Genomic DNA, 16,998 nt, shown 5'->3' with positions numbered 1-16,998 from the left:
AATCTCTTGTATAGACCTTAGGGGTCCTATACTGTATCTGAGTCCTCTTTCATAATAGACCTTAGTGGTCCCAAATACTGTATCCTGAAGTCTCTTTCATATAGACCTTCGTGTCCCTCAATACTGTATCTGAATCTCTTTTATATAGACCTTTAGTGTCCCCTAAACTGTATCTGAGTCTCTATGATATAGACCTTAGTGGTCCCTACATACTGTCAGTCTGAGAGTCTCTTTTATATAGACCTTATGGTCCCCTAATACTGTTCTCGAGATTCTCTTTTATACAGACCGATTGGTCCCCCTAATACTGTATCGAAGTCTCTTTCATAAGACCTTAGTTGTCCCTAAACTGATCTGAATCTCTTATATAGCTCTGTGGTCCCTATACTGTTGAAGTCTCTTTATATAGACGCTTAGTGGTCCCTAATACTGTATCTGAGGTCCTCTTTTATATAACCGTTAGTGGTCCCTAATTCGTATCTGAAGTCTCTTAATAGGACCTTTAGTGGTCCCCTAATACTGTATCGAGTCTTAGACCCTGGCCCAAATCGGCTGTTTATATAGACTGTAGTGGTCCCCAATACTGTATCTGATCCTCTTTTATACATGACAGCGATTAGTGGTCCGCCTGAATACTGCTATCGGAAGTCTTTTTAATAGCAACCTTAGTGTTCCCTAATACTGTATCTGAAGTCCTTTATTATGACCTTATTGTGTCCCCCTATACTGTATCGAATGTCTCGTTTATATATAGACCTAGTGTCCCTAATACTGTTCTGAATCTCTTTATTAGACCTTAGTGGTCCCCTAATGCGGTGTAGTCTGAAGCTCTTTATATATAGACCTTAGTGTTCCCTAAACTGTTCTGTAAGTCTCTTTTAATAGACCTTAGTGGGCCCTAATACTGTTATCCTGAAGTCTCTTTTATATAGACCAGTGGCTATGTATCTGAGTCTTAGCCTAGGGTCCCTAATACTGTATCCTGAAGTCTCTTTTATAGTGACCTTAGGGTTCCCTAATACTCACCGAATGTCTCTTTTATAGAACCTGTGGCCAATACGTGACGCAAACGTAACAGCACCGCCAGGCATCGCTTTAATGACGTGACAGCAGGCAGAATGTGTTGGCACATCATTATTAACACACAATCACTGCCTCTATACAAGAACACTTCACAACCCACAGTCGCAGGTAGCACATTGTATGTCACTGTAATTTTAACAACTAGCTAAATTCAGAAAAACCGTATATTATGACAACTCGCACTAGTTGTCCTAGCACCTACAATATATATTTGTTACGGACAGAATTAGGCCAAAACTGCATTACATAAGCTCCATATAAATGGAATAACAGACCGGATGCCTACATGGAAACAAACTTGAACTAATGTCACTGTAGCATGTCCTTCTTCTATGATCATGTATTCTGAAATTTTGGGATGTGAGCGTACTGTGAGTTGGTTATAACATCGTTATTCCTTTATGTGTGTACACGTGTTATTGTGAGAACTGGCAATCTTGTATGTTTATGTCCAGGTATTCTGTGACTGTTTGAGTATTGTATAGGCATGGTATCCAGACGTCACTGGAAATGAAGCTTGCTCTAAATTGGCCGTTCGTTGATATAATAAGGTATTATACCGTATATTCGGAAAAAATAGGTTGGTTTAGGTGCAAACATTTTTTTGGGGGCCATGAATAACCCAAATTTAGTGTGCCTCGTACTACGGATGATTTACTTCCATTAGTATACACATAAACAAAAGAAACTCATAGAATGATTTATGATGGTAGTGCCTACCTGATTGGTAAAGTGGTGGGTGTGATTACTCATAAAGGGGGATGACGGCTAAAATTTTTTTAGAGAACGTTAATTTCAGCAAAAAAAGCTATATATAGTAGTATTCAAAAGGGGCGGCCTATTTCCTGACTAGCCTATTTGTATATCAAATACCGGTATGCAGAAGCCCCTTAGCACCACACGATTGGAACCAACAACGTCTGCAGCATACTACAAACGTTACTTACATAGAAGAGTAGGCAGGAGGCGACCCTTGGAGGGAGTCTGACTGTACTACTGATCACAAATCTCCTAAAATGTCATGCACATAAGTTTTTATTGTGGTTTTTTAATGGGTTCAATACTAACCTACACATCACGTGGAGATTATCAGCTAACAACCCCGACAGTCTTTTGGTAATAAGTAAAAAAATGTCAAAGTTGCCCCATGGCCCACGAAGATCCGTGTCGTGGCAGCGTCTGTAGTGTAAAGGTTCACGTGTTAAACACAAAACGCAGGGGACGTGTATGTCGTGTGATCCACGCTCCTAATTCGCCGCAGCAGTGTGCCACACAGTCAGTGACAGGGCGTTTAACAGCCTCTTCCGTCAGAGAGAAAGCAAATGCAAACCACTGATTGGCATATATGATACTTTTTGCTTTTCTAAAATCCGCTGGTGTTTGTGATGATGGCAATTCTAAGTCTAGAGTGCGCGAGTGCACAATGAGAAGCATCAAAGACGGAGCGGTCTTTCCAACATACGTTGTTCCCTAGTGTGTCCAAAGAGTCCAGTACCTTGTGTAACGCTAAACAGACTTGCAGCTTAATGTCTATCAGTCTACTTTTTCATACTATACTTTCCACTCCACATTCTTACAGTTAAGTGTTTACACAGGCTCTCAAGTCTCACGCTTCACCTTGAGACACACTCATTTCAACCAGTTCACAACTCACACGCCACTGCTACGTTTGATGCTTCTATTGTGCACTACAGGCATCAGATTAGAATGCCATCATCACAACACCAGCAGGATTTTAGAAAAGCAAAAAGTTATATACTAATGCCATCAGTGGTTTGCATTTGACTTTCTCCCTTGACGGACAGAGCGTTAAACTGCCGTCATCGACTGTGTGTGCACACTGCTGCTGCAATTTGACATGAATCACACGATCATTAACGTCCTCTGCTTTTGTGTTTAAACGTGAAATTCCACTAATAGAAGACTGAGAAGGATCTTCGCGGAGCACATGGGGCCAAGGTACATTTTTTTTTTATTAACCAAAGACATGTGTGTGTTTAGCTGATAATTCCCCACATTGTAGGTTATATTGAAAATTAAAAAAAAAAAAACTTATGTTGCATGGAATTTTATGATTTGTGACATAGAAGCTCAGACTCAAGGTCTGCAATCCACTATATGTAAAGTACGTTATGTAACTGCTTTGAGCACTTGTTTGGGTCCAATTGGGTGCAGGGGTGCTTGTAATGGTTTGATTACAAAAGTCAGTCAGGAATAGGCGCCTTTTAAATATATTATAGCTTTTTGCAACTCTGCTAAAAATAAGCCTCTCTCCTTTATATAATCACAACATTTACAATCATAGCAATCCTCATTAAAATCATTCTATGAGTGTTTCTGAGAACTATGGAAGTAAAATGTATCCGAGGCCACTAAATTTGGGCTTACATGGCCCAAAAAAAGTTCACCCCTAAACCAACCTATTTTTTCCAGAATATACTGTATATAACCTTTATTATTCAGGACGGCCAATTTAGACAAGCTCTCATTTCCAGTGACGTCCTGATTACATGCCATATACAATTACAGTACACAGAAATTACTGGACATACTAACATCACGATGCAGTTCCAATACACGACACACTCAAAGAATACACGAATGTTACCAACTCAAGTTAGTCAAATCTAAATTCAGAATACATGGCCTCATAAAGAAGACATTAAAGTGATTAGTTCAGTTTTTATAGAATCCGCTGGTTATTCCATTTATATGGAGCTTAATGTAATGCAGTTTTGCCTAATTTGTCCTCCAAATATAATATTTAGGGCCTAGGATCACTAGTGCGAGTGTCTATAATACGGTTCTGAATTAGCAAGCTGTTAATATACAGTGCATACAAGTGCTCGCTGGATGTGGTTGTGAGTTTTCTTGTATAGAGGCAGTGTTTGTGTAATAATTGAAGTGCCAACACATTCTGACTGCTGTCCCGTCATAAACGATGCCTGGTCGTGCTTTTCAGTATTAGATACAGTATAGGGACCACTAAGGTCTATATAAAAGAACTTCAGTACAGTATAGGACCCTAAGGCTAATAAGGACTCAGTACGTATAGACCATAGTCTATAAGAGACTTCAGATACAGTATTAGACCACTAAGGTCTATATAAAAGAACTTCAGATACAGTTAGGGACCACTAAGGTCTATATAAAGAGACTTCAGTACAGTATTAGGGACCACTAAGTCTATATAAAAGAGACTTCAGATACAGTATTAGGGACCACTAAGTCTATATAGAGACTTCAGAACAGTTTAGGGACCACTAAGGTCTATATAAAGAGACTTCGATAGTATTAGGGGACCACTAAGGTCCATATAAAAGAACTTCAGATACAGTATTAGGGACCACTAATGTCTATATAAAAGAGTCTTCAGATCACGTTTAGGGGACCATAAGGTCTATACAGAGACTTCAGATACAGTATATGGGACCACTAAGGTCTATATAAAGGGACTTCAATACATATTAGGGGACCACTAAGGTCTATATAGAGACTTCAGATACAGTATTAGGGACCACTAAGGTCTATATAAAGAGACTTCAGATACAGTATTAGGGACCACTAAGGTCATAAAAGAGACTTCAGATACAGTATTAGGGACCACTAGGTCTATATGAAAGAGACTTCAGATACATTTAGGGACCACTAAGGTCTATATAAAGAGACTTCGATACAGTATTAGGGACCACTAGTCTGTATAAAAGAGACTTCAAAGATACTTTGGGGACCACATAGGTCTATAAAAAGAGACTTCAGATACGTATAGGGGACCACTAAGGTCTTATATAAAGACTTCAGATACAGTATTAGGGACCACTAAGGTCTATAAAAAAGACTTCAGATACAGTATTGGGACCACTAGGGTCTATATGAAGAGACTTCAGATACAGTATTAGGGACCACTAAGGTCTATATAAAAGAGACTTCAGATACAGTATTAGGGCCCACTAAGGTCTATACAAGAACTTCAGATACAGTATTAGGGACCACTAGGTCTATATAAGAGACTTCAGATACAGTATTAGGGACCACTAAGGTCCATATAAAAGAGACTTCAGATACAGTATTAGGGGACCACTAAGGTCTATATAAAAGAGACTTCAGACACAGTATATGACCACTAAGGTCTATAAAGAGACTTCAGATACAGTATTAGGACCACTAATGTCAATAAAAGAGACTTCAGATGCAGGAAAAGGAAAAAAATTAGGGACCACTAGGTCTATATAAAGACTTCAGATACAGTATTAGGACCACTAGGCTATATAAAAAGACTCGATACAGTATTAGGGGACCACTAAGGTCTTATAAAAGACTTCAGATACAGTATTAGGGACCACTAAGGTCTATATAGAGACTTCAGATACAGTATTAGGGACCACTAAGGTCTATATAAAAGAGACTTCAGATACAGTATTAGGGACCACTAGGTCTATATAAAAGAGACTTCAGATACAGTATTAGGACCATAGGTCTATATAAAGAGACTTCCGATACAGTATTAGGGCGCCACGAATTCTATATAAAAGACTTCAGATACAGTATGGGACTAGTCTAAAAGAGACTTCAGAACAGTATTAGGGAACCCACTAAGGTCTATTAAAAGAGACTTCGATACAGTATTAGGGACCACTAAGTCATAAGCTTTCAGATACAGTATTAGGGACCACTAAGTCCTATATAAGAGACTTCAGATACATATAGGGACCACTAATATAAAGAGACTTCAGAACAGTATTAGGGACCACTAAGTCATATAAAGAGACTTCAGATACAGTATTAGGGGACCACTAAGGTCTATATAAAGAGACTTCGATACAGTATTAGGGACCACTAAGGTCTATATAAAAGACTTCAATACAGTATTAGGGACCACTAATTCGATTAAAAGAGACTTCAGGTACACACATCATCATACACCCCATCGAGAATATGTTTAAATATTTCAGTATTGAACAACAACAATATTATGGTTACTTAAATCTAGAAATACTGAATTCAGCCTTCAAAAAATCCATGTCGACACCGCACACACACACACACACACACACACACACCCACACACACCACACACACACCACACACACACACACACACACAACACACACACACACCCACACACAACACACACAGTCCCGCCACAGGCTGGCCCTTGCTTTTTTGTGATAATGCAGCATTTGTGTCCAGGCTATAGCTATTTCTGCTCAGCTGCCTGCTCTGGCTAACTAAGCCCTGTTTTGCTGATAATGACAGCTTGAAAGGATGTGGGGACTGAATGAAAACCATGTGGGTGTGGGGTAGCTGTGGTTCAATCACTTTGCCCTGCCAGCCTGTATTCCGAGCGTTCTGTGTCCGCAGTGTCACCAGGGTACACCGCTCCACCTCGCTTCTACTCTGTTTACCAGTGTAAGGGCCTTTTTTCCTCTAGAAGTGAGGACTGTCCCATTAACAGGGCATTTCAGTGCTTGAAAACATTTCACCACCCGATGTGGCTGTACAATTAAGCTTCAACTCCATTTTGACGGCTAGCAGTCTTTTTGCCTTTTATGGGCTGAAGCAAGCACAGATTTGGGATATTGGTAACAATAGTGGTATATACCAATACCTATTGAAAAAGCCTCCTATAAAGCCAAATTGCTGTATCGAAAGTACTGGAGTTTTTGCATCGATCCGATACCAAATTTAGCCCAGAATAAATTCATGTTCATTATGTTCTTTTGGCCGTCATGACTCACTGTCAACTTAGTATAAAGAAAGATCTGTTTCATTCGTTGGTTGTTTCATGTTCGAGTTTAACCTAACAATAATATTAATCTCATCCACCCATACAGGGATCTAGTTACATCAAATAAAATTAATGACACCTGGTATCAGATCAGTACTCTGTATCGGCCAATACGCAAGTGCGGTATTGGAATCGGTATCGGGAATCAAAATCTCTAATGACCTATGAACTTATATTATCTAAAGAACCCACAGCTAACCATGTTGTTTAGCTTGTAGGGAAGGTTGCAAAAAAAAAAAAAAAGTTTGGCATGGCATTTGGTAGTTAGCGAGGGAAAAGCCAGCGTGGCCTTTTCAGTGTTGTGTGACGGCCACCATGCTCGCTCAAACCAAAGCGGACGTCTTAGACAGATCGTCCAATCACCTAAAAGGTCTGATTCCATTGATGCTTGTTAAGATATGGTTTTCCCACTTTATTATATTAAAATTGTTTTTTAATTTTTTTTCATCATGACCTTATTGTCTGGAAAGATTGCAACTGCAGAGTGTAGTTGATGGCGCTGGTTTTGCATATTTAATTACCATCATCTGTGTAGATTGGAAACATGCTGAGGTGCCTGGCCCTTAATGTCTGTGTGGCAATACAATACAATTACCTTTTATATCATCCTCATCTGCCAGGTATTTTTTTTGGAAAGTCCAATGACTAGCTCATCAGGTGGTTGACTAGTGCAGTGACTCCCAGCAGATCTTTTGGTCTAGCAGCCGTGTACAAATTATTTTTAGATCAAATTCAAGAGTTATGCAAAATTGTTATGCATTAAACGTTAACATGTAGTTGATATACCTGTATAATGGGTAAAGCTTGATCTGATCCGCTGGACGTGGTTCGGTTTAGGCATTAGTTAGGGGAAGATTTAGGGTAAGGGTACAGTCCGCCTGTGTCAAACCTTCCTCCGCAGCACTGTGGAGGAAGTCTGACTGGTCCAAAACATTCCTGTATTGGAGAAACGTGCTCTGGTTTATTGGCATTTCTTTAAACCATTTCAATCCTCATGGGCGGCGCTAAGCTTCACATGGAGCCGCTGCAAATAGCCTTGGGAAGGAACTTGTTTGGTGGAACATGCCTATGTTTGAAAGATTTTTGTCGTCAACAGAAACTCAGATTGGACAGATAGTCTAGCTAGCTGTCTGGATTTACCCTGCAGAGATCTGAGGACCAGGTAACCATAGTCTCAGTTGGACAGATAGTCTAGCTACGTCTGGATTTACCCTGCAGAGATCTGAGGACCAGGTAACCATAGTACTCATTGGACGGATAGTCTAGCTAGCTGTCTGATTTACCCTGCAGAGATCTGAGGACCAGGTAGCCATAGTCCTCCGATTGGACTGATAGTCTAGCTAGCTGTCTGGTTTACCCTGCAGAGATCTGAGACCAGATAACCATAGTCCTCAGATTGGACTGATATCTGGCTAGCTGTCTGGATTTACCCTGCAGAGATCGGAGCCCAGGTAACTATAGTCCTCAGCAATCCACCAGAGGTTAAAACGCCAAACAAAGAAAGCAGAAGGAAACAGACATGGGCAAAATGACATGCATCTGGCGGAATTTCCTTCGACACAGAAGCAATCCCGGTAGTGGAAGACGTGGATATGGACTAGGGCAAGAATACCGGTGAAGTGATCAGAGGCAGAACAGTCTTGCCACGATACATGTTCGATCGGATACGCTATTTTGTATGTACAGTGTGTATGTATATATGATTGTATATATTTCGCCTCTGATTGGCTAACCCTGAATTCTTACCCTTACCCTAACCAATCCCCACTCTTCATGTCTCACCTACCCAGCAGTCATTCTAGTAGATCCTATTGGATCAACCTCTAATGCTATGATAGGACAGGAAAGCAGGGATGATGCCATCATGTGCATGAGTATGGGACAGCATTATACTTTTTTATGTTTCATCACCCTTACATGATCTAAGTGAATAACCAGAGAATGGATAATTCTACACAGTGGTGAAGGGTAAGGTTATCCAAGTGTGTGTGTGTGTGTGTGTGTGTGTCCATGGGTGTGCGTCTGTGTGCAGATGGCGTTGGTGCATGTCCAACTCAGAAGGATGCGAGGCGCGATCACTAGGCTTGAATTTTGAGCGAGCGAAGATTGTTTATGGACGGCCAAAAGTAATTAGTGTCTACTCTCTAGAAAATTAACTGATTAAACCTTCTCGTGGCCCAGTGAATCTGTCCCCCCTTTAATGGCTGGATGCTGAATCTCTGGCTGCTCCTCTGTCCCGCTTCTTACCCACAATGCCAGTCCTATGGGCCGGATTCACTGGCTTTACTACAATGGGCTGCACAATGACTCTGGAGTGTAATCACATTCTCCTGCTTGTCTGAATGCTTGTCTTTCACGTGGGAAAGAGCATTGGCCACTTGACCACTTACATTTTGACCTTTGATAGACATGCTGAAGGCGCTGAGAGTGGTCTGTTTGTTAGAGTTTCATCTGTGCGTCTCTGGCCGCGGGTGAAACACATGTTCACATGAGATTTGACTTTTCGTCAGTATTCAGATGGGTTCATTACTTCCTTGCCTCTCCTCAATGTAAGGTTATTACATCCTAAAGAGGATACTCCAAAATAGGGTCAAGGGTTACTTTAGCTCCTGCATGCCTGATGCCTCCGCCAAGGCTGTAGTCAAGTCCACCTTTGTCGAGTCCAAGACCAGGACTAGTCGAGACTGAGTCAAAACCAAATCCAAGAGGTTCAAGTCCAAGTTAAGACCGAGTACAAATGATAGACGTCAAGAAAGAGACAGAAAAAAAAAAAGAATCCTCTCAAAACACTTACCTACCTGTTTCATAATTTAGTGACGGTGGTAGGCAGTATATCTTCTATTTTAAGATGATCTTTTTGCTTTATTATTCTTTGTGATAAAAAAGGCCAGTTCACACACTATTGATCAATTAGGCCATATTATTTACTTTAAGTATCACAATTTCACTTTAAGCGAGGTGCAACTTCACATTTTAACTGTTTGTTGTTTTATTCTGGGGTAACAAGAACATTCTAGACTGCCGATGGAAACATGTAACCTGTAACAAGCAACACACGTGTCAAAAATAGGGACATATTCCCTTCTTAACTTTTCACTTGTCTTGAACAACCCATGTATCCATGAAAAGTATTGATGTCTGATGATTGATGCAGCCAGGCATTACCAGGTGACCAATGTCAATTCCTGTTGTAGATGGATTATGAATTAAACCAATATCTGTTTTCTGTCCAAGTGCACTAATCATGGGTTTTGTTATTTAGAGGAAAGCATATAGTGCTGGACTCGGTTGAGACCAACTAGACATTTGGCGAGTCCAATGGCCGAGTCCAGACAAGTCAGTCCAAGACAACGAAAAATGTATTTTCTCGAAAGAGTTCAGACTCAAGAACTACAGCCGCTGCTCGAACCATTTCAATTATTTTCTTCTACTAACACATCCACGCACACGTTGATTACATAACTTCCTTTGCAGAAATACAACTTAGGTTAGAATGTAAGACTTTGACATTGCTACATTACATTTGTCATGCCTTATTTCGATTCGTTCACAACTGACCATCCAATTGTCTTGGGCAGCGCTAAGCTGCGGACGCAGCAACGGTGGCGCTGCAGGATAGTCTTGGGAAGGAATTTTGTGACAAAGTTTTTGTCACATTTCTGCAACGTGAGCTATTCAAATCTGCTGATACATGGTTACACCTCATTATCTCCTACCAGTGTATCTCAGTGGGTACCTTGTCTACACAATGGCCTGCCAATCAATCCCAAAACGTCTCAGTTGAGGAGGAAATGCCCTAAACTAGTCTTTCCCTCATCCACATTTTCAGAGTCTGGATGGCTAGCTCAATTCTTTTCTTTTTGTTTTCCAGAAACCTACATTTATTAAGAATGGCGATTACAATTTAAATTATTGTCATCGTTCTAGGCTAGTCCTTCTTGACTTCCGTCATTTGGTTATTTTCCTCACTGTTTTCTTCTCGTGCACTTCACTTAAGGTAACAGCCCCAGAGTGATCCCTCTCACCGACATGGCCAACGCCCATTCTGAAAAAGGCTAACGGGGGTCGATGGGTCGCAACAGAGCTTAGTGGGCCAACACCTTACTACCTGATAGATGCTAACTCACCAACCCTAGATTGAAATCTACTGAATATTATTATATCTATTTTTCAAAAGATTATCCACTAAGGTTGGGTGTTTAATGTGCTAAGTCTCTTGGCAGACTTTTTACAGTCATGATTTAAAGGCTTAAAAGAAGTATATTTTGTGGCATGGGTGGCTTTTTTTGACCAATTAAAGATGTGTGCTTCTAGAAACTCACTCACCCAGATTTCAGCGTTAGAATATGGGTGATGTTAAGATTTTACATACTACTGTAATTATGGTAAGATCGGACCAGCCCTCTTCTAGTAATGTTACCTGTACAGGGATATGTCGACCACAGCATTGTACAAATCACCCTTATTTTCTTCCTTTTACTGTCATGTTAGTAGAGCATCATTTTTAAGATGTAGCAAAGTAGAATAAATAGTTTTGTTGATTGGATTCTTGTTATTGTTTCTTCCCCAGGCGCCTGCAGCTGACACACCCCCAACCAGGCAGCAAATGTCGTATGGGTCTATTGACGGAGACTCCTTTGGCAGTCGCAACCATTTGAGGTCCCACGAGGCAGGGCTACCAGCCAGTAGGTAAGGACAAATATGGATTCCTTCATGACTTCATGAAAATGTCATTTAGATGCCTTCAAAACGTCCTATATGCGTATTTTTACAACAAAGGTTATCACTTTAAATGTAAGACATTGGCCTAATTCCATAAAAAATAAGACAATTGCCAAGATGATATTTTTGTTACACCCTCTGCAGTGCATTCAGTTCTGTGTAAGGCGCAGTTGTCACTTTTCTATCTTTTCTATCTTCTATCTTTCTATCTTTAACTATCCTGTCAATGATTGTTTTTCAACATGGGTAACTTCTCAGTGTCTGTAATCTTTTTGTACGATGTACTGGAACGGTGCTTTCTTCAAGGTTTGGAATAAAACCCAAAATGTCAAAGTCTGCTGAGAATCTATTGGTCATGACAGTCAGATGTAATCCAAAAAATCACCAGAAACGCCACGATTTAGAATCACTGTCTTCAGTTAAGTTCTACATCGCTATGGGACGAAGTGTATCCTCCCTTTCAAGAAGTGTACAAATGGTTCGACACATTCTCACTCCCATGCGTCCAAGTGACCCCTGGTCAGGTGCCTTTGGCGTGTTCGTTATTGACGCAAACAAGTCTCCTTAGCGCAATTGAGACAAGAAGTCCTGTTTGTTTGACCCAAGCCACACCCCAACCGAGCACCTCACATGGATTAGGCTTTCATATTACACACAACCGTTGTTGCTCTTTATACTACATCATCTTACAGCCTAGTGTGTTCCATACAGACGCTAAAGGTGCAATGTTTGGGTGTCTATATCCTAACTGACCAAAGACTTGGCAGACATCTGAATAAATGCATACCTGTACTTCCACCCCACTGAAGACAGGACAGATTTTTCCCAGCTTGAATTTTAAAGTAGACTTTTGGGACCATTTCTTAGTAACATGTACAATTCAAAAAGGGTGATGACTGCACTCGTATCTTGTCTTGTACTCGTGTGTTTATTTAACAGTATACAATCTGAGGCATCTAACCATTTTAATATAGTAAATGTTATACCGCATTTGCTGACATGCTCTGCCTTAAATACAGGTCTGGGTAGATTAAAGTGGGTCCAGTTTGAAAAATGTGAAAATATCCCTCCCATGCTAGAGAAAATTGTAAACATGATTGAGGTAGAGTGCCAGATAAGACCATATTAAAATTCTTAGTTGAAGAATAACAAGAAAATGTTAGAGCAAAGAAGCCTTTTGTGATTGGAACGTCATATCACACTGGGAATAACAAAGCACTCATGTTTTAAATATCAGCTGCATGTTCAACACTGAAAGTTCGTATGAAAGCATGAAATTTGAGTCCCCACACACCTACTCATCAGCAGTTCACGAGTCAAGTGTGCCCAGTGATCACAACACATTTACCATTCAATAATACTTATTCATGCAATCACCCTATATGTTAATGAGTAAAAAAATACAACAATTACATGGAAAGAAAAGCACACAATAAGTGCTCAACAAACGTGAAAATATGTGGCTTTCTCTAGTTTTAGAACCCACCTTTCCTACCAATTAAATAAAAATTCCCTTGTGTGTGGGGTGTGTGTGTGTGTGTGTGTCTCTTGAGCAGAGGTCAAATGTTTTCATAGGGTTAAGCAGTGTAAAAAGCCGTTTATGATTTGATCCTGTCCTTGCTTATTAGCCTAGTAAGGGGATAGGAGCAGACACCCTGAGGCAAAACTTGTTCCAGCCAAACTGGAGTGTGTGTGGGTGTGGGTTGTTTTGGTGTGTGTGTGTGTGTGTGTGTGTGTGTGTGTGGGTAGAGAACATGATTGATTGACTATATGTTTAGATAAATAGATTACCAGGACATTCTCATCACCAGACCTCCTCCACTGCACTGCAGAGGAAGGTCTGCTAGTCTACACGCATTCTGGATGATAAAAAACATGCTCTGGTTTATCGGCATTTCTTTAAACCAATCACAATCATCTTGGTGGTGCTAAGCACCGGACAGCAACGGGAGGAACTTGTTTTTTGGTGGAACAGGTGTACGTTCCGACTAGTTTTGGTCGTCAACAGAAAATTGACAGATAGTCTAGCTACTGTCTGGATTACCCTGCGATCTGAGGCCAGGTACTGTCCTAGATTGGACAGCTCTTCTACTGCTCTGCTTACCTGCAATCTGAGGACGGTAACCATATCTCAGGACAACTGCTAGCACTGTCTGGATACCGCGAGATCTGAGACCGTACATACTCTCAGATTGACAGATCTGACTGACTTTTACTTTTTCATTAACACCTTCATTAAAGTTTTCATGTGCCAATACCTTTTTGTGTATACTCATACGCAAACTGACATGCCATCAGCTCGCTAGCAATTAGTATGCTACACATTCAAACATTATACTGCTTAAGATCATAATGTGCATTGCCGTGTGAGCCTGTTAGCATGCTAGCGTGGCTTAAATGCAGGGTGTTTTTCTTTGTAAGTTTAGGATTGAAAATTCCAAATGGATTGACGCTAGAATTCCTCCTGGATTGTTTACATTTTTCTGAATTTAAAAAATAAATGTCATCATTAACATCAAATGAAACAAGGCTAAAATCCACCAGCATGCTTCAGTGCAGGTTTGTTGTATGAAAGGATTCCATTGTTATTGTAACATAAGGTTTAATGTTGTTCCAGCAAGAATGAGTTTCAATGTTAGGATGAAGCAAAATTGCCCTCCCCTCGCCCTTACGTGTAGCTACTATGCGGAATCATTGTTAACTATGTAAAACTGGATCAACATGTCAAGTGTAGTTTTTGTTCATATGCTGAGTGTGAATGCAGCAGTGTGTTTCAGGCAACCCACATCTTAGTCAATTGTGAAAAAGCTCAAATTCCAGACACTACAATTTAGTGCATCCACTGCTGTTAGTGTTAACTTCTTTAACTAAAGACTCAGTCTTTTCTGTATTGTAGTCTTTTTTTCAAAAAATAGTTCATAACCTCTTTTGACTATCGGAATCCAGCCATCACGGCGCCACGCCGTCATATCCCCGCCACCCACGACCACAAGTCATTTCTCCCTGTGGGAAACACTGATGGGGCCAGTCGGCACTGATGAACAGGCCCCTTATCAATTCTTTGTACTGTGCATTAATAGCAGTAAATCGAATGTATTGTTCATACCAAATCCCACTGGACCGTTTTGCGGAGTTGCTTGCACCAGCCATTATGCGCATAGAATCGCAGTGACGGATGGGTCAGGGGCGGAAAAATAAACATCACATATGCTTTTGTCTTTGGCTCCAACATTCTGTACTGATATGTGTGTGCCCTCCAATACGTCCCTTTCACTCAGCCTACAGCCAGCTTCTCTCTCCCCTCTTCTCTATGTGGCGCGACAGAGGGCTCAGCCACCTAAAAGGGGGTCTTTTGAATCCACAGTCTCAAGCCGTGGTACACTTATGGAGGGATATGTGGTGGTTGGTGGTGGTTGGTGGTGGGGGTAGAGCAGAGCCTGTCAGATTTGCGTCTGTTTCCAGGCTGATCTGAAGGGGCGCTCAGGAATGATCAAAGCCCAGGTTAAGCTCTACACGAGCTGTCTTTTAGCTAATCTCTCTCCTCCCCCCCGGCAAAAAACTCCCAACCCTCCACTCTGAGAGGCGGCGTGTCCTTCCAGCACAGTGAGTGTCTCATTCAGGATGACAGGACACACCGCTGTAATATAACACATATGATATGCCATAGGCTGTTTTTAATACACCTTATTGAACATGAAGGGTGAAAACTCACTATTTCATGCTTGACAGTTTACATTCTCGCCCAGAGTTGTCACAGTAGGATTGTAATACCATTTGGTATATAGTTTTGTAGGTATTTAAAGTAATTGAGATCTTTGATACATGCATGAGATTCCCTGCCTTGCTTTGGACGCACCAATTATTCAAATTGTTGATTATAGCCTAATATCGCAATACAAATCCTTTTCGGTTAGGTTTGTTGAGAGCGAAGTATTGTGTGAGAATGAGTGTTCTTTGTTTGGCAGTTGTTTAAAAAAATGCAACAAATCTTCGCGCAGAGGCGCTTATGCCACTTTAACCGTTGTGTTGTCTTCATCCCCTGGAGTGGTTGATTTTTGTGTTTTTTTTTCCAAAAGAATGGTGTTTCCCCCTTGTTTTTGATGCTTTTGACACTTTTTGTTTAAAAGCCTTTTAAGGTTTTTAAAAAAAAAGCAGAATTGTAACTATTTTTTACTTTAGTTTTAAGCATTTTAGGATGTTGAGTGGATCACAGACAGTCAAAGTGTTAACGGTTTGGAACCAAGCCCACTCAAAACCTTTTTGGTAAATGTATAAAATTGAACAACCCACATTTTTATGGAAATAATCAGAATTTGTTTTTCTTTTAATTTTTGTTGGTTCCATAGAACCTCTTCCGTATTTCATTTTCTTGGCCTTTGGTTGAAAGAAACAAAAAAAAAAAACCATATTTCTTACATTCAAAACTTTATAAAAAGGTCTAAATGAACTGTACCTTGAGTCCCATCTCCGAGCAGACGGCATAGTGCAGGGGAGGGGCGGTGTTGGACTGACCCTGATGTGCCCATATTAGTTCCCTGTGATGAGCTCCTTAAAACATCGCTGTGCTTATTAATCTTCCACGACATGTGGACGTGTTTGTGGACCAGGGCTGTGCATGAGTGCTTGTCATATCCAGTTATGTGAATGTATGACTGAGTGGTGTAGGCCAATACTAGCACCGCTAAATCTCTAATAGTTCAAAAAATTAAATCCTTTACTGCAATGCAGCTTTAAACCATGAGAAAGACAACACTTCATATCAATGTACTAGACATTTCAAAATTTAAGATGCATCTAGCCAAGATGGGAATTTAACGGAGTACAAATACTTCGTACGGTACTCAAGTAAATTTTTCTGATCTTTTACTTTTACTTTACTACTTATGTTATTTGTGGCGACGTTTTTACTTCTACTCCTTACATTTTACACAAAATACGGTTACTTTCTACTCCTACATTTTACCAAATTGGCTCCCCCGTTACTTTAGTTTTGTACACGTGGTCTCTATTATATCGGAGAATAGCGCGGACACAGCGGCCACACACCCGCGAGCGGTGCGCGCGCCACACGGATAAAAAGTGAGAGAACAAGAAAAAAGCGCAAGCTGTTCCGAGGGATACCAGCTGAGATTTGTGGTGTGTGAATCTGCTTTTGAGCAACTGTAATGTGTATAAACTCCATCTGTCCGGTCACTTAGGCCTGGTTACGTAGACTATAGTTCTTGCACATTTAAAGTAAGATTAGCTAGTGGTTGGTGTGGTTCTTCACCTGTTAGCTCGTGGGTTTGGTGTGGTCGTCACTGTAGACGGTTGTTACACTTGGGGTCTTCATGAGCACAACACTTTCACCAGCTTCTATTCTGCATGACGTTTTTGTTTTTTTTTTTTTTTACCAGTCCTATCGC

At 40.6% G+C, this 16,998-nt stretch overlaps 1 protein-coding gene and 1 long non-coding RNA gene across 2 annotated transcripts in view; one reads left to right on the top strand and one right to left on the bottom strand.

Annotated features, from left to right (window-relative positions):
- Nucleotides 1-16,998, top strand: part of tsnare1 (T-SNARE Domain Containing 1) — a 188,897-nt gene that overhangs the window by 26,497 nt on the left and 145,402 nt on the right. The window lies entirely within an intron of this gene.
- LOC116690623 (uncharacterized) overlaps nt 16,390-16,998 on the bottom strand; it is a 15,795-nt gene continuing 15,186 nt past the window's right edge. The window contains exon 3 of the long non-coding RNA XR_004332311.1: nt 16,390-16,453. This is a non-coding gene — a long non-coding RNA (uncharacterized LOC116690623). The remainder of the gene's footprint in view (nt 16,454-16,998) is intronic.

This window comes from Etheostoma spectabile, chromosome 6 (genome assembly GCF_008692095.1).
Source record: "Etheostoma spectabile isolate EspeVRDwgs_2016 chromosome 6, UIUC_Espe_1.0, whole genome shotgun sequence".
NCBI classification, from domain to species: Eukaryota; Metazoa; Chordata; class Actinopteri; order Perciformes; family Percidae; genus Etheostoma; species Etheostoma spectabile.
The sequence above is the reverse complement of the archived record's forward strand: the minus strand, read 5'-3'. Positions and strand labels throughout refer to the sequence as shown.